Genomic DNA, 19,547 nt, shown 5'->3' with positions numbered 1-19,547 from the left:
CGATTCCCACTGCAGCTCCTTGTGACCCTGGGCAAGTCACTTAACCCTCCATTAACCCAGGTACAAAATAAGTACCTGTATATAAAATGTAAACCGCTTTGATTGGAACCACAGAAACGCCAGTACATCAAACCCCATCCCCTTTCCCTTACTTCCATGGGCTCAATATTGTTTTTCCTCATCCCTTCCTAACATGACTCAAAACATCCCTTGCTGTGTGCCCCTTGACATGGCAAACCTCACCCGGTTCTCCTCCACGTTACTGCTGCTGTCGTACATGAGCAGTATCCCTCGATCTCATATATTAAGGCCCATATCTGAGAACTGTGCATAATCTGGTCCGCACATACTGGAGTATTTGTCCATTAGATTGTAATCTCTTCGAGCAGGGACTGTCCTTCTATGTTATATTGTACAGCGCTGCGTAACCCTAGTAGCGCTTTAGAAATGTCAAATAGTAGTAGTAGTAGTTTTATCAGGTCATGTGCAATGACAGAGCCCGCAAAGGTGAACATGAATTGATGCATTCATTTACCAGGATTCTTATTTTTAACGTCGAAGGTATGATCCAACAGGCTCAACAGGGCATGATGCAGGAAGGGATAATGTGCACATCTAGAAACAGACGTGCTGCTATGATGCTGTCTTTCTGTCTCATTTGAGGAGCCCCACATTGTGTATGAAAGATATGCCTTCGCCTTCCCCCTAAATGCAGGATCACCACCCAGGGCGCAGCTTATGTCCTTGGATTGTAGGGATTAATGTTATCAGTTAGCCTCACAGCTTCCTCTATTGACTATATCCCATGAAGGATGAGCCATTATTAACCAAACCTGGGTTCATCTAAAGGTCCTGGCCAATGAAAGACTGATCACCTATCGGATGCTGTGTGTGTCCTTGGCGCACCTGAAGTAAATAAAGAACATATTAGCATGGAAAACACCTCTAATGAGTTGCAGGCTACAATTTATAGTGATAGAATTACCATATGCATATTAACATCATTTGTTTTGGGGACAGGCCTACAGCTGCTGCTTTCATTGCAATACCTAGGCAAAATTAACGAACGCCAATGCATCTCACATTTAGGGTCCAAGGCAGAAGAAGAAGCTGTTCTCATACAGTAACAGGAAAAGTGGTTCCAGAGGCTCTGTTCTGGTCACAGGGGTAAGTATTTCCTGAGGATGCACACGGGTATGCAAGTGCATCCTGAGCCGGAAGCATACTCTGTGCAACAAACAGAAAGGGTGATGGAGGCGTGGAATGGCCTCCCGGTGGAGGTGGTGGAGTCGAGGACTGTGTCATGGGATAAGCATGTGGGATCGCTTAGGAACAGGAAGAATTAGGGGTTACAGTGGATGGGCAAACTATGTAACCTCAACATGTATACGCTGAAAGAGAGGAGGGAGAGAGGAGACATGATAGAAACGTTTAAATATCTCAAGGGCATTTATGTACAGGAAGAGAGCCTTTTCCAAATGAAGGAGAGCTCTGGAATGAGGAGGCATATGACAAAGTTAAGAGAGAATAGGCTTAGGAGTAACCTAAGGAAGTATTATTTCACAGAAAGGGTGGTGGAGGCGTGGAACGGCCTCCCGGTGGAGGTGGTGGAGTCGAGGACTGTTCCAGAATTTAAAAAGACATGGGATGAGCATGTGGGATCGCTTAGGAACAGGAAGAATTAGGGGTTACAGTGGATCGGCAGACTATCCTGCTTATAATCGAACGAGAAAAACGCCCAAGTTCCGACCTAAATCGGGAGATGGGCGTTTATCTCACAAAAACGAATAACGCGGTATAATCAAAAGCCGAATTTGGGACGCTTTCAACTGCACTCCGTCGCGGATGCGGACAAAGTTGACGGGGGCGTGTCGAAGGCGTGTCGAAGGCGGAACTGGGGCGTGGTTATCGGGCGAACAGAGATGGGCGCCCTTTCGCCGATAATGGAAGAAAAATATGCGATTTTAGCGAGAATTTAGGGCACTTTTCCTGGACCCTGTTTTTCCACGAATAAGGCCCCAAAAAGTGCCCTAAATGACCAGATGACCACTGGAGGGAATCGGGGATGACCTCCCCTGACTTCCCCAGTGGTCACAAACCCCCTCCCAGCACAAAATATGACGTTTCACAACTTTTTATTTTCACCCTCAAATGTCATACCCACCTCCCTGGCAGCAGTATGCAGGTTACTGGAGCACTTATTAGGGGGTGCAGTGGACTTCAGGCAGGTGGACCCAGGCCCATCCCCCCCCTACCTGTTACAATTGTGCTGCTTAATGCGTTAGTCGTTCAACCCCCCCAAACCCACTGTACCCACATGTAGGTGCCCCCCCTTCACCCCTTAGGGCTATAGTAATGGTGTAGACTTGTGGGCAGTGGGTTTTGAGGGGGATTTGGGAGGCTCAACACACAAGGGAAGGGTGCTATGCACCTGGGAGCTCTTTTACCTTTTTTTTTTGTTTTGTAAAAGTGCCCCCTAGGGTGCCCGGTTGGTGTTCTGGCATGTGAGGGGGACTAGTGCACTACGAATCATGGCCCCTCCCACGAACAAATGCCTTGGATGTATTCGTTTTTGAGCTGGGCGCTTTCATTTTCCATTATCACTGAATAACAAAAACGCCCAGCTCACAAAGTAGCGAATAACATATGGGCGTCTATTTTTTTCGAAAATACGGTTCGGTCCGCCCCTTCACGGACCCGTTCTTGGAGATAAACGCCCATGGAGATAGGCGTTTTCGTTCAATTATGCCCCTCTATGTAACCTCAACATGTATACGCTGGAAGAGAGGAGGGAGAGAGGAGACATGATAGAAACGTTTAAATATCTCAAGGGCATTTATGTACAGGAAGAGAGCCTTTTTCGAAGGAGAGCTCTGGAATGAGGGGGCATATGACAAAGTTAAGAGGGAATAGGCTTAGGAGTAACCTAAGGAAGTATTATTTCACAGAAAGGGTGGTGGAGGCATGGAATGGCCTCCCAGTGGAGGTGGTGAAGTCAAGGACTGTTGCAGAATTTAAAAAGGCATGGGATAAGCATGTGGGATCGCTTAGGATCAGGTAGAATTGGGGGTTACAGAGGATGGGCAGACTGAATGGGTCACATGGCCTCTATCTGCCGTCATGTTTCTATCTTTCGAAAACATGCCCTCTAGGGCTTCCACCCCAGCCATTGCATCGCGGTCAAACAGGGAAAGCAATGGGCAGAGCTCAATTTTGGCATCCCTGGTAACTTTGTATCCTGTGTGGCCATACTGCCTGCACATAACTCGCTATGGCCCTACCAGCATGAAGATGGGCAACCACAGTCCTCAAGGGCTGCAATCCAGTCGGGTTTTCAAGATTTCCACAACGAATATGCACGAGATCTATTTGCATACAATGGAGGCAGCATATGCAAATCATAGTAAAATAGTAGATGACGGCAGAAAAAGACCTGTACGGTCCATCTAGTCTGCCCAACAATTTAAACTCATATGTGCTACTTTATGAAGGAAGGGATCCCCAGAAGCTTAGCTGAGATTGGGAGGCAGAGCCGGTGGTGGGAGGCGGGGCTGGTGGTTGGGAGGCGGGGCTAGTGCTGGGCAGACTTATATGGTCTGTGCCCTGACAATGGCAGATACAAATCAAGGTAAGGTATACACAAAAAGTAGCACATATGAGTTTATCTTGTTGGGCAGACTGGAAGGACCGTGCAGTTCTTTTCCTGCCGTCAGCTACTATGTTACTATGTGTATACTTGAATCACTAGAAGACAATGCAGCATTAATTTTTTGGTCTCCTTAGCTCACTGGTCTACCTTAGACCAACGGATAACTATTGTAACATTGTTGCACATTTGATCCCCCTGAATTTTAATGATTAATTGTTTTATTACTATTTCTGTTGTTTGATTTTGCACGTCACTTGGAATTTTTTTAATTAATATATATGGACCCTCATCATGAAGTGATTTCTTTTTGCCCTCACATAGCCCATACGATATCAATGCTGCCATTAACAATTGGACCTCATAATTGTCCTTGAATGTATGTCCTCCAAGACCCCACAGAAGCTGTCAGACTGGAGGTGGGACTTCTCTACTGGGTCTTTGTAAGTCTTCTCTGTATACCTCTTTGCCTCAGCTCCTCCAGGCTCAAGAGATCACATTTGTTCTGAGCGTTGAAAGGTTCTTCATACTGCAAACACACAAAACACCTCTCTCCAACTGGAAAATAATCATACATGTGGCACTCAAAGTACCCCTCTTTCAACTGGACTGCTGTCTGCATCTTAGTATCAATGAGTTGTTTAGGTAAATGAAAGTGCTGAGGGACTACAGATACCTAAACTAATTTAAAGGGGCCCCTTATGATTATTTGATTAGTTTTATGCTTTTGTTCAGAATTTGCTTCTCACTGTTCAGTGCAAATTACTTGCTGATGAAAATACCCTGTGGTGACAAAGTTTTCTCCTGTTCTCTTAATTGGGATAATTGATTATAAATTAAGAGATGCGCCTGGGGTGGGTAGGTTATTTTTTGTACATCTCGCTGATGTTATTTCTGAAGAGAGGTGTAACAAATCCTGTCAAATAAATGTATAAATAAATAAATACATACATTCTAAACAAAACAAAAAAATTAGACCTGATAAAAATAAATCGAATACCTATTCCCGCTGTAATAAATTTAAACAAAGGCAAAAATAATGTAACATAGTTAAATGATGGCAGATAAAGACCAGCATTGTCCATCTAGTCTTCCCAGAAAGGCAGCTAAAGTTGTACCTACTGCTCCATGCGGGTTACACCCCGCTGTGTATGTGTTTTGGGTTGTACTTGCCAATCTGTGCAAGTTACACCTCTCATGCCTTGTATCTAAAGAAGCTAATAACTTATGTTTCCTTTTTAATGAAATTAAAATAGACTTTATCAATAAACCTACAAATTCACTTCTATCTTGAGCTTTACATTACCAAATCTCCCAGCAAAGTAATGTTGACTTACTATTCTCTCAGAATTCTCTCAGAAAAGAAGAATCTTTGGTTTCTATAAATTCTCCTCAGTAGCACAGTTTTCTCACCATTTTGCAAGAATAGAAAAGTATCCTTTCTTTTTAAAACAGCCAAACGCTATTTTAAAAATGCTAAGACAAAAGATAACTTGATATCTACCTTTTGCTGCTCTAGGGCTGTAACAATTAAATTTAAATAGAACATTTAGACTATTTAGACAAGCTAAAAACTAATGTTTGCCTTTGATTTAGATAGGAATAATGTTTTGAAATTGTATTTCCGACACATGGTTGATAGTTTTTTTGGGTTCAAAGATAAATATATTTCCTGACTTATCAGTAAATTGCAGACTAGGAGGTGTGAACTCTTGGCTTTTAAGCCAAAGATCATTGCCCTAAGTGGGACCTTCCTAGTGCGATTCCCTTGTAAGTGTTTTATTTCTTTGAATTTTAATAATTACTTATTTGTTGAACCTAAGAAATTACAAGAGTTTGTGGAGTTGAAAAAACAGATGAAGAACCCTCTGCAGCAACTTCCTTTAGTTACCACTGCACCGGCTACAATTACCGATTAACCTTCCTCCCTCAGAAAAAGTGAATTGTAAGATTAACCATTTTGAGTTTTTCTTATTTTCTTTGAGATTGTTTTCCTGATCTTGGATCTACCAGTTGTGGACGATTATATAACATATATTGGTGGGAAAAAATGTTTTCTTTTTTAATATCAATTTCTGTTTTTCCTTACATTTATGTGATAAATGTGAATGTAATTAAGTAAAATGATAAATAAATAAATAAATAAATAATAAAATTAAAGCAGATTTTGGCGCTTATTTTATCCAGATTTCAGATGTTTATAGTGCACAAACGGTTAAACCCTGATTTACCACACTTGCACGAGCAGCAGAGCTGTGTCCTTCAATTTTCAGTAGTGATTCTCATTCACCATGAGATTTTCAATCGGTTGGTAAAACCAATCACTGCATCTTCATCAGTCCATATTTTTAACTCTAACTTTAATTCTTCCTTCAATATAAATGTTTTAATTGATTTTTATAATTTTTTCTTTAAAATGCAACTTATCTTATTGGGGATTAATTGCCGAAATGAATTCATGTTTCGCCTGATGCTGCTTCGAGGCTCCATCCCCTTAATCTGAGCTCTCGGCATCCTTCATTGCAATTAAAGTTAGTTAAAAATACGGACTGATGATGATGCTAGAATTCTGTATCTGAACCGGTTATGGAGCAGCCCACATTGAGATTTCCTATAGAAACAGAGCTCTTTAAAAGTCTGATCAATTTGTATGCCTCTCTTTCCCAGATATATCATGAAGAAAAGGCATAACAGGGAAAATAAAGATCAAATTAGGGGGCCCTTTCGCTAAGCGGTGGTAAGCAGAAATGCATGCTTACCACATGCTAAAAGGCAGTACTGTAGGACACACTCAATCAAGCATCCCTTGGTAGGTTCAGGGGTCAGTGTGCACCAATCCCTACTCCAGACAGATATTTACCACAACCATCAACAAAGGAAGATGTACCAGCAAAAACATCTTAGAAGTTATCAGCGGACAAGGATCTAAAACAGTAGTTTAATCTCTTATTAGAAACCGGTTTGTCTAAGCCAAAAGCTGAAACTAACTTCAAAAAAAGAAAATTTGTTATCACACCTCTCAGATACTGCATAAGACTCAGCCAAATGTCTTGAGTTAAGATTACGCCTGAATCATGTATACCCAACTCAAAACTAAATAGTGTAGGTGATACAACCAGATCAGAGGAAAGTAAAAAGTTTATTTTTTTGTCACACTCAAGAAAGTGTTTAGCTACTTTTTCTTAAAAAAAAAAAGACGTGAAGTCCTCTTACGTAACAGAGAACAACCTAAATGCCAATGAATCTGGAGCCACTAGCCACTTAAACTTGCCTAAATAAATTTTATGGGTGATTAATTGCCAAGGAAAGACTCTCCTTAATAGCATTTCTTGTCTTTTGGATCTCTTGTTTATAGTAACAATGATTTATTTATTATTTATTAGGATTTATTTAATGATATCTTACACAACGCCCCAAGTCTGAATCATTCGATATTTTCTCCAACCATGTTTATATGGTGAGACTGATGTTTTAATAATTTAAGTTCATTATGAAACCCAAGCTGGCATCTTTCTTCCCTTACCACTGTTCAATGACAGCTGTTAACGTATGATAATGCTCCTTAACTATGTCCTCAAAACAATTTCTCTGGTTCAAAGGGTAGATCTGCAGAAATGCAAGCACAGATCATATAATGATCAGACCGGGGAACTGTGATGATTTCCTTAACACATGCAACATCTGGACAGAAATTTTGGCTCAAAAGATGACCATGGCTTTGAATCCTGCAATAGATCAACAAAGGCTTCCCCAGATCAAGTAGTATCCACAAAGATGATGATATCAACAGATTCATTATCATACTTGCTAAAGTCTCCAACAAAGATACAAAGATTTAACAGACCCATAAATCAACAGACAATGAAAATTAATAGCACCATCAACATTCAATACGATTAAGAGAAATGGAAGAAGCCTTGATCATTGAATAAGAATTGTTATAAATTGTTCTACTCTCTCTCCTGATAGGCTCTCTCTACTCAGGAGATTAGCATGCGGATAGATAACCAGAGTATAGAACATCACTGTGAAGACTCAGAACTCCTGAACCAAAATCTTCTTTAATGCAAATTCAAACAAAAGGAAATAAATAACAGTTTGATGTGCTGGACAAGAGTCTCTGCCTTGCAGAACTGGGAGTCTATTCTCTACCAGCTCACCCTGTATACCAGGGGAGCCAAGAGACCTCTGCACCAAGGTGAAAAGAGTAGATGTTGTAAAGAATAGTTTTAACCTGGTAAAAACTTGATTATTTTACAGTAGCTTGAAAGGGTAGTATACAACAGGTACAGCACAGTCAACTTATTCTTAGAAAATCATGTTGCAGACACACTCTCAACTCCAAAAGGAAAGAAAAAGGGTGGGCTACAGCCCAATATACACAGGGACAAGGGCCAGCCAATAGGAAAGGTCCCACAAGGCATAGGGAACAGGGACAGGTGCTCAGGGAGAGCCTATTACAAGAGAACTACAATTACACCACTTTGTAGTACTATCCTAATTAAAAAGCACAGGAACCAAATTTGGCTATACCAGTGTCTCATATATACATATAAACAAAAAACAACCTGCCTCCATGAATATGGGAGCAAAACATAAATGAGTGGAGGAGTGGCCTAGTGGTTAGAGCACTGGGTCTTGCAATCCAGAGGTGGCTGGTTCAAATCCAACTGCTGCTCCTTGTGATCTTGGGCAAGTCACTTAACCCTCCATTGCCTCAGGTACAAACTTAGATTGTGAGCCCTCCTGGGACAGAGAAATATCCAGAGTACCTGAATGTAACTCACCTTGAGCTACTACTGAAAAAGGTGTGAGCAAAATCTAAATAAATAAAGATTCTAGAATTCTAAAGAATAACAAGATTCCAAGCAGAATTTCAAAGTGTAGCAACATTCCATGTAGAACCCCAAAGAGTAACAAGATTCTTTGGGGTGGAGGAGTGGCCTAGTGGTTAGAGCACTGGTCTTGCAATCCAGAGTGGCCGCTTCAAATCCCACTGCTGCTCCTTGTGATCTTGGGCAAGTTACTTAACCCCATTGCCTCAGGTACAAACTTAGATTGTGAGCCCTCCTGGGACAGAGAAATATCCAGAGTACCTGAATGTAACTCACCTTGAGCTACTACTGAAAAAAGTGTGAGCAAAATCCAAATACATTATTTGAGATTCTGTTGCTACTATTTGAGATTCTATATGGAATGTTGATATTATCTGAGATTTTACATGGAATGTTGCTACTATTTGAGGTTCTACATGGAATGTTGCTGTAGTGGAGGAGTGGCCTAGTCATAGGCGTAGACTGGGGGGGGGCGAGGGGGGCAATGCCCCCCAAACGACGATGAGGCGCCGCCGCGCCATTAGTTTAAAAAAAAAAAAAACACATGCCGCACGCACGCTCCTCTCCATCCGCTTGGCTTCCCTGCTCTCTCTGTCTGCGTCCCGCCTTCCTCTGACGTCAGAGGAAGGCGGGACGCAGACAGAGAGGGCAGGGAAGCCTAGCGGAGTAGCGGACGGAGAGGAGCGTGTCCGTCTACCCCTCTCTCTTCCTCCCTCCCTCCCTCCGCTGCAGGCAGCAGTCTTTTCCAGCGTTCCTGGCAGCGGTAGCGTTGTACACGCTGCCTTCGGTCTGCCCTGAAGCCTTCTCTTCAAGTTCCTGTTCCCGCATAGGTGGGAACAGGAACTTGAAGAGAAGACTTCCTGGGCAGACCGAAGGCAGCGTGTACATCGCTACCGCTGCCAGGAACGCTGAAAAAGCTGAAGACTGTTGCCTGTACCGGAGGGAGGGAGGGAGGAAGAGAGGGGTAAACGGAGTCACCATCTTGGACCTCGCGGGGGGGGGGGGGTGGGGAGCAGAGGGAAGATGGATGGGACTGGGAGGGGTGGGAAGCAGAGGGAAGGAGCAGGAGATGAATGGGACTGGGAGGGGTGGGAAGCAGAGGGAAGGAGCAGGAGATGAATGGGACTGGGAGGGATGGGACTGGTGGGGAGAGGGAAGGAGCAACAGATGGATGGGACTGGGAGGGGTGGGAAGCAGAGGGAAGGAGCAGGAGATGAATGGGACTGGGAGGGGTGGGAAGCAGAGGGAAGGAGCAGGAGATGAATGGGACTGGGAGGGGTGGGAAGCAGAGGGAAGGAGCAACAGATGGATGGGACTGGGAGGGGTGGGAAGCAGAGGGAAGGAGCAACAGATGGATGGGACTGGGAGGGGTGGGAAGCAGAGGGAAGGAGTAACAGATGGATGGGACTGGGAGGGGTGGGAAGCAGAGGGAAGGAGCAACAGATGGATGGGACTGGGAGGGGTGGGAAGCAGAGGGAAGGAGCAGGAGATGGATGGGACTGGGAGGGGGGGGAAGCAGAGGGAAGGAGCAAGAGATGGATGGGACTGGGAGGGGTGGGAAGCAGAGGGAAGGAGCAGGAGATGGATGGACTGGGAGGGGTGGGAAGCAGAGGGAAGGAGCAGGAGATGGATGGGACTGGGAGGGGTGGGAAGCAGAGGGAAGGAGCAGGAGATGGATGGGACTGTGAGGGGTGGGGAGCAGAAGGAAGGAGCAAGAGATGGATGGGACTGCGAGGGGTGGGGAGCAGAGGGAAGCCTACTGGAAAGAAGACACTGAATAAAACAGAAGACACTGGGACCAAAGCGAATAGAAAAACTAAATGATCAGACAACAAAGGTAGATAAAAGTATTTTATTCATAATTTATTAATTGAAATGTGTCAGCTTTTTGAAATGTGCATCTGTGATATTTTGCCTGTAAATTCAATTCCTTCCTCCACATTAGCATATTCATTTGCATATGTATATATGCAAATGATATGCTAATATGCTCCGCCCATTCTTTGCCCCCCCAAATGAAACAGTCAAACTACGCCTATGGGCCTAGTGGTTAGAGCATCGGTCTTGCAATCCAGAGGTGGCCGGTTCAAATCCTGCTACTGCTCCTTGTGATCTTGGGCAAGTCACTTAACCCTCCATTGCCTCAGGTACAAACTTAGATTGTGAGCCCTCCTGGGACAGAGAAATATCCAGAGTACCTGAATGTAACTCACCTTGAGCTACTACTGAAAAAGGTGTGAGCAAAATCTACATAAATAAAATCATTAGATCCCCTCTGGATAGGGTGAGTTAACGGAACAAAATTATATAACACTAGTAAAAAAGGCCCATTTCTGACAGAAATGAAACGAGCGCTAGCAAGGTTTTCCCTCGGAGTGTGTGTGTGTTTGACAGTGACTTTGTGTGTGTGAGAGAGAGTGAGAGTGAATGTGCAAGTGTGTGTGTGTGACAGACAGAGAGTGCGACTGTCTCCTCTCTCCTCTGTCCCCTGCCCCCCCTCCTGCCACTCAGTGATTCTCCTCTGTCCCTTGCCCCCCCTCCAGGCACCCAGCGATTCTTCTCTGTTCCCTGCCCCCCCCTGTAGCCACCCTGCGATTTGCCCCCCCTAGGCCTGGAGGGGGGGCAGGGGAGAGAGTAGAATCGCTGGGTGGCTACAGGGGGGGGGGGACAGAGGAGAATTGTGTGGCAATGAAGGTCCGGGCAGGCGGGTTGGGAGTTTGTTTCATACAGTTGATTGGCTTCTCGGTCTTGTGACGTTGCGGGACAGTGAGAGCCAATGAAACCGTGAACTACAGACTTACGAACCCTACAGTGCCACAGAGTCAGCTTCAGAACGTCGGAGGTGCTTTTTATTATATAGGATAAGAGTGTGAACAAAGTAGGGAAATTAAATCACATTCTCTAACCCAAGTCCCAGTGAGAAACACAATAGAAAAATTATTATGCTGAATCCAGTCGCAAATAAGATGAACCTTATTAATAATAGAATGAGTATTCAGTAAACAAAACAAAACCTTTTGACACTGTAAACAGTCATTAAAGGGGAAAATTGTCTTTATGGGCTACTGTCAAGCCCAGTTATTAGTAACTAGAAAATAGGACTCCTGTTTAAATAGCATGTTAGTAGTAAAATAACCTATCTTGACAGTGATCCACATTGATAACTTCCCCCCTTAGTTGAAGAGTTTCAGTATCTGGTAACCAGAGCTGAGATTGTGATGTCACAAAGCCTCATTCCACCAATAAGAGCCAACCTCGTCAGTGATGTCACAGTGGCTCGATTGTCCTATACTGGGCTCACTTTTATTACATAGAGCAGCAACTTCAATTTCTAAATACATTTCTGTTTTCTTTAATTAAGAGGGGAAGTTGTCAATGTGGGCTACTGTTAAGACATTTTATTTTACTATTAACCAGTAATTAGTAACTAGGTCTCACTGTATAAAATGGGACCTATAATAAAATAGCATGAGCTAGTGGTAAATTAACACATTTTAACGGGAGTCCATGTTGATAACTATGCCCCTAAGTGAACAGACTGGAGTTAAAACACTTGCCCTCACTTTAGGACTCGTCCTACAGGGTCTGTGGTCCTTATGGGTACAACTGACTTGTATTTTAAAATGTAGGTATGTGCACAGAAAAAAAACCCCCCTGTGATTCATTTTCAGGCACAGGCAGCTCCTTGTGACTCTGGGCAAGTCACTTAACCCAAATCCAAGAAGACAGGAGGAGCCTCTAAGGAAAGTCAAACAGCAAAAGTAGAGGCTGACACTTAACCCTCCATTGCCCCATGTAAGCCGCATTGAGCCTGCCATGAGTGGGAAAGCGCAGGGTACAAATGTAAGAAAAATAAATAAATAAAATAAATTTTCAAACTTTTCCTCCAACTTTTAGCATTTTTTTTTCCAGTTTGTTTCATACATATAAGCACAGAATCCACTCTGAAGTGGGGAAGGAAAGAAAGAAGATAATCAGAGGTGATTTTGAAAGGGAAGAACTGAAAGCAACTCTTTCCCAGGGAACCACAGTATTAACACTTGTTCTGATGGTGACCTGGAGAGGAGAGAGGGACACTTCTCCAGCTAGCCCTGGACGAACTCATGTTCCTTACAAATTGAATTTGCCTATCACAGACTATTCAGGCACGTAGGAATCAATAAAGGTGAATGCTGTGTGAGCCCTGAGAATGAAGTCTAAGAAAAAACACTGCTAATTCATTGTACTTATTGATAGAGCAGGTTGATGTAATAAACACAGTGTACGAGGCTCATTACTTCAGCGGCTCTAGAACTTGACAATGTTATGCACTCAGGGCTCCTTTCACTAAAGAGCACTAGTGATTCCTGGCATGGCAACGCCGACAAAACCCAGTCACTTTGAATGGGCTTCATTGCCGTTTCTATGCAGGAATCACTAGAGTGGTTTGGTAAAACAGACCCTCATAAGTACATGAGTATTGCCATACTGGGAAAGACCAAAGGTCCATCCAGCCCAGCATCCTGTTTCCAACAGTGGCCAATCCAGGTCACAAATACCCGGCAAGATCCCAAAAATGTACAAAACATTTTATACTGCTTATCCCAGAAATAGTGGATTTTCCCCAAGTCCGTTTAATAACGGTCTATGGACTTTTACTTTAGGAAGCCGTCCAAACCTTTTTTAAAACTCCGCTAAGCTAACCGCCTTTACCACATTCTCTGGCAACAAATTCCAGAGTTTAATTACACGTTGAGTGAAGAAACATTTTCTTCGATTCGTTTTAAATTTACTACCTTGTAGCTTCATCACATGCCTCCTAGTCCTAGTATTTTTGGAAAGCGTGAACAGACGCTTCACATCTACCCGTTCAACTCCACTCATTATTTTATAGACCTCTATCATATCTCTCCTCAGCCGCCTTTTCTCCAAGCTGAAGAGCCCTAGCCGCTTTAGCCTTTCCTCATAGGGAAGTCGTCATCATCAGTGCACTAGAAAGGATGAAGGTAAGGGGGATATAGCAGAATTTTAGCCTGTGAGTTTTAAGAAGGATTTGGGGACAAACAAATTGGTTGAGAAGCACGAGGAGGCAATTGCCCGCCAAATACAACGAGTAAATGCCTGAGTTTCTCCTGACTGAGTAGAGGCATTCTTGGCAGTTGGGACTGGGAGAGGTTGTGTTTGGTATATATCAAACGTATTATGCCTAATCTTGGTTCTATGTTTTTATTCTCTTACATAGGTGGTAAACTGCCCATTTTAAAAAAGGCCTTTTTCCCGCGTCAATTTCATGCTACTAGCGCAGACATAAACATAAAGGAATCCTGTTCAGAAGGAATGGATCCTCAGGAGCTTAACCGATATTGGATAGCAGAGCCGGTAGTGGGAGGCGGGGCTGGAGGTTGGGAGGCGGGGATAGTGCGTGGCAGACTTATACGGTCTGTGCCAGAGCCAGTGGTGGGAGGCAGGACTGGAGGTTGGGAGGCAGGGATAGCGCTGGGCAGACTTATATGGTCTGTGCCAGAGCCGCTGGTGGGAGGCGGGGATAGTGCTGGGCAGACTTATACGGTCTGTGCCAGAGCTGGTAGTGGGAGGCGGGGCTGGAGGTTGGGAGGCGGGGATAGTGCTGGGCAGACTTATATGGTCTGTGCCAGAGCCGCTGGTGGGAGGCGGGGATAGTGCATGGCAGACTTATACGGTCTGTGCCAGAGCTGGTGGTGGGAGGCGGGGATAGTGCTGGGCAGACTTATACGGTCTGTGCCAGAGCTGGTAGTGGGAGGCGGGGCTGGAGGTTGGGAGGCGGGGATAGTGCTGGGCAGACTTATATGGTCTGTGCCAGAGCCGCTGGTGGGAGGCGGGATAGTGCGTGGCAGACTTATACGGTCTGTGCCAGAGCCGGTGGTGGGAGGCGGGATAGTGCTGGGCAGACTTATACGGTCTGTGCCAGAGCTGGTAGTGGGAGGTGGGGCTGGAGGTTGGGAGGCGGGGATAGTGCTGGGCAGACTTATATGGTCTGTGCCAGAGCCGCTGGTGGGAGGCGGGGATAGTGTGTGGCAGACTTATACGGTCTGTGCCAGAGCCGGTGGTGGGAGGCGGGATAGTGCTGGGCAGACTTATACAGTCTGTGCCCTGAAGAGGACAGGTACAAATCAAAGTAGGGTATACACAAAAAGTAGCACACATGAGTTGTCTTGTTGGGCAGACTGGATGGACCGTGCAGGTTTTTTCTGACGTCATCTACTATGTTACTATGTTACTTTTTACCACAGCTTAGTAAAAGGGCCCCTTGGAACGACAAAGTCACAAATATAACCAGCAAATAAACAAACATAGTAAAAACAAGGTATGACCACCTAAATTTCCCTGAAAGAACTAAAAACAATCCTGTTCAGAAAGGCAAATCCCACCGACAACATAAAAGCCTGAGCACCTGCAACACAACCAAACCAAAAATCGTAATGGACACTCCCCTCCTTCCTAAGTTCCCCTAATATACCTACCTTACATGAATCTATTCTACTACATTAACACCTGTATTTGTTCATTCCGGAACTGGTGAACGCCACTACGGATCTATGTAAGCCACATTGAGCCTGCAAATAGGTGGGAAAATGTGGGATACAAATTAACAATAATAATTCTATATATAATTGTTGTTCCCTGCCCCGTGCTGTGGATAGAGTAGGCTATACATTTTTTAAATAAATAAATACATTTATTTATTTATTTTTATTTATTGCATTTGTATCCCACATTTTCCCACCTTTTTGCGGGCTCAGTTTGGCTTACAATACATTATGAATAATGAGAATACAATTTGTTACAATTCAGGTTATGGATTACATAGTGAGGAGATTAAAACGAGACAAAGTCAAAATCTCTAAACGAGACAAAATCAAAATCGAGAGGAATGAATCAGTTGATACATAAATCGCGTACACACGTGTGTAAATGAAGCCACGACATTTATCTACTTAAAATGTTCTAAATTGACGTTTGTGCACACTTCTGAGAATTTGTGGGTACCTGTACAGGGAAACTACGCACGTAATGTTTATGCATTTGCATAATTATAAAATTAGGCCCTGGAAGTAATTTTGTAAATACTTTTTCACGTGTAAAGACCATTTTATTTACTTGTTATGTGAGTCTCCTATAAAGGAAAGTAGTTTTTACACCTAAAGATAGGAGCATTGTTACAGAATTGTCCATTTCTGCTGTCACGCTGATGAACCTCAGGATTACGCATGTACTTTCCAGGACCTGCGTGTAGACATGTTCAGGGGCAGAATTTGCCGTACTTGCTTACTTTCACTGACAATAAATATCTCTACATTTCTGAGCACTTTGGACTACAGTGATACTTGATTACCTTACACCAGTGGTTCCCAAACCAGTTCTGGAGGCAACCTAGACAGTCAGGTTTTCACTTTTCAGAATACCTAGGGCCAGTTTTAGACATGCTGGAGCCCAGAACAGAAATTAAAGAGGAGGCCCCCTCCCCCAATCTCCCTACCCACCATTACTAGCACATATAAATCAACTTTAAATGACTTCTTCACACATGAAACACAGATACATAGTAACATAGTAGATGACGGCAGAAAAAGACCTGCACGGTCCATCCAGTCTGCCCAACAAGATAAACTCATATGTGCTTCTTTTTGTGTATACCCTGCCTTGATTTGTACCTGTTCTCTTCAGGGCACCAGAAACACAGACACCAAGTACTGCAACCCTGAAGAAATAAAAACAGAAATGCACTTCCTTTTGTATTGAACACAATCACTGGCATAGCCACAGGGGGACTGGGCCTGGGTCCCCCCCCCCTTTGGCCTGAGACCCTCCAAGATTAGCTTGCTGTGGCTGGCAGGGATCTCCAAGCCCAGCTAAAGATCACCTCCTCTGGTCCAGCAGCCAGAGCTCAGGGTTGCCAGGTGGAAAATATTTTTCCAGCCCAAAGGAGCCCAAAATCCAGCCCCAAACCCCCAAACTCAAACCCCGCCCCTGACACCCCCGCCCCCGCGTCATCACCCCGCCCCCGCCGTCATCAACCCCGCCCCCGCCGTCATCGGCCCCGCCCCCACGTCATCGGCCCCGCCTCCCACGTCACGGCCCCGCCTCCCACGTCATCGCCCCGCCCAAAAACGCGCTAACCCCCCCCGCGCCGAAAAAGCAGCCCAAAAAACCGCAACCCGCGGGCAAAAATTTCCCGCGGCGGGTCGCGGAAAACCGCCCAATTGGGCGGTAAAACCGCCCACCTGGCAACACTGGCAGAGCTCTCCAAACTCTGCAGCTGGTAGCTGTGTCCTCAAGCTTCTGCCACCACTGCAGGCCCCCCCCCCCCCCTTGCATGCTTAGTTTTCACACAGGCAGAAACCAAGCATTCAAAGGGGTGGGTCAGCAGTAGCGGCAGCAGATCGGCGACACTGAGCTTGGAGAGTTTGGGCTGTGGGAGTGACAAAGGAAGAGGAAGTCTTCATCAGAAGGGGCCCGGAGATCCCTTGCCAGCTCAGGTATTTATATTTTGCATTCAGGAAAATTTAGTGCCGACCCACTTTTGGGTTCAGCCCCCCCCCCACCCCCCCCACCAGCTATGCCACTGAAAACAATACAAAGACATCTGTGATACACATATCTCAGAGTTAACATATTCGTTAATAAATTCAAAATAAAACACCTTTGCTGTCTGGACATTTTATTTTTCTGTCATGTTGGTCCCAATTTCTCTGTCTGCCTTCTGCTAATTCTCTTTCCAGCGGAGGAGGATACTGGATGCAGAGCATAAGGGCTGAGATTGCAGTTTTTTGTATGTCTTGGGTTTTATTTTAACTAATGTACTTTACATGTTTTATATTTACAGCCCAAATTGTAACTTAGGCTCCCTCATGTGGTTTTGGTATAGTTTGTTTCCCCCTCCCCCCCTTTTTTAAAATGTATTAATTGTTCTGTACGCAACTCAGATACCGAGTCATGGACATTATATCAAATAAAGATAGACCATAAACTTTTGCAATAGAAGATACATATTTGCTTCACAAATTTCATATTTAAACTTTTTATTAATTTTCTGCAAAAGAAAAAAAAACATGAGAATATAATATAAACCTCAGTTTCTCCCTACCTCAAACCCCCACCACACAACGACTGAAATTGGGATATACAGAATCTACACACACAGTCTAATTGACAGAAATTATCCATTCAGTCAAAATAAACTGTATAGCAATTCCCATCAAAACATTAGCCTTGGCACCATGCAAAAGAGTTCAATTTTCTCCACTGGCAATTTACACCTGCTCCAAGGCACCCAGAACTGTCAGATCCTTGGGTAAATATTACTATCATGCTTTATCATTATCATGTCACCCAAGATCCTTCTGTAATACTAAATGTATATTTTCTTATATGTTTCCACTATTTGATGTATTGTAAGCCACATTGAGCCTGCAAAGAGGTGGGAAAATGTGGGATACTACTACTACTACTATTTAGCATTTCTATAGCGCTACAAGGCGTTCGCAGCGCTGCACAAACATAGAAGAAAGACAGTCCCTGCTCAAAGAGCTTACAATCTAATAGACAAAAAATAAATAAAGTAAGCAAATCAAATCAATTAATGTGAACGGGAAGGAAGAGAGGGGGTAGGTGGAGGCGAGTGGTTACAAGTGGTTACGAGTCAAAAGCAATGTTAAAGAGGTGGGCTTTCAGTCTAGATTTAAAGGTGGCCAAGGATGGGGCAAGACGTAGGGGCTCAGGAAGTTTATTCCAGGCGTAGGGTGCAGCGAGACAGAAGGCGCGAAGTCTGGAGTTGGCAGTAGTGGAGAAGGGAACAGATAAGAAGGATTTATCCATGGAGCGGAGTGCACGGGAAGGGGTGTAGGGAAGGACGAGTGTGGAGAGATACTGGGGAGCAGCAGAGTGAGTACATTTATAGGTTAGTAGAAGAAGTTTGAACAGGATGCAAAAACGGATAGGGAGCCAGTGAAGGGTCTTGAGGAGAGGGGTAGTATGAGTAAAGCGACCCTGGCGGAAGACGAGACGGGCAGCAGAGTTTTGAACCGACTGGGAGGGGAAGGTGACTAAGTGGGAGGCCAGCAAGAAGCAGATTGCAGTAGTCTAAACGAGAGGTGACAAGGGTGTGGATGAGGGTTTTGGTAGAGCGCTCGGAAAGAAAGGGGCGGATTTTACGGATGTTGTAAAGAAAGAAACGACAGGTCTTGGCAATCTGCTGGATATGAGCAGGAAGGAGAGAGAAGAGTCAAAGATGACCCCAAGGTTTCGAGCTGAGGAGACAGAAGAATGAGAGAGCCATCAACAGAAATAGAAAACGGGGGGCGGGGAGGTGGGTTTGGGGGATACAAATGCAATAAATAAATAAATGGTGTCACCTTATTTATGTTTTTATTTATTGACTTTTGTTTTTGTGCATTCAGGTAGACTAACAGACAACCGTACATTACTTAATCCAAATAACCACCCGAAATCTTAATTTAAAATTTTCCTCGACTGCCATTTCACATCAACGAAACGCTCTCAAGTACAGACTGAAGCTGCCCACTGCAAGTCTCTCCCTTTTCTTGGTGTTATTTCAATCTGCATATAGTCTAATTATTGAGTTTTATCAGGCTTAAGTTTGCAAAGCAGTCGCAAATCAAAACTCTTTCCTGTTGTTGCATAATTCAGCAGTCCCTTGCAGGCATTGTGATCCTGTGTCCTTCAGAGCCTGCGTCTGGTTCTTAATCACATTTTTTTTTTTTTTATCAAGCTGTACAACTGCATCAAGAATGAGTTGGAATAAAATATTTATTAGAGCCATTATCTGGACCTGCAAATGGCAGTCTGCTGCAGCTGCCCTTGGATTGCTTATCAATGTTTTTCCCCGTCAACGGTAATCTTAGCGGACAGGCAGGACATGTGCCTGCACTGAGAGGGAAATGTCAGAATGGATAGGGGAAGGGGAAGAAGAGGCTGCGATGAGTTATATTAACGTATCTCAAATGAGCCCACTATAGAGAGTTCCAGACCGGATTAATCCTTTGGTAGGCCGTAAGCAAAGAGCACATTTCAACCTCTATCATATTGTT

This window comes from Microcaecilia unicolor, chromosome 8 (genome assembly GCF_901765095.1).
Source record: "Microcaecilia unicolor chromosome 8, aMicUni1.1, whole genome shotgun sequence".
In the NCBI taxonomy this organism is placed as follows: Eukaryota; Metazoa; Chordata; class Amphibia; order Gymnophiona; family Siphonopidae; genus Microcaecilia; species Microcaecilia unicolor.
This window is presented reverse-complemented; position numbering follows the sequence as displayed.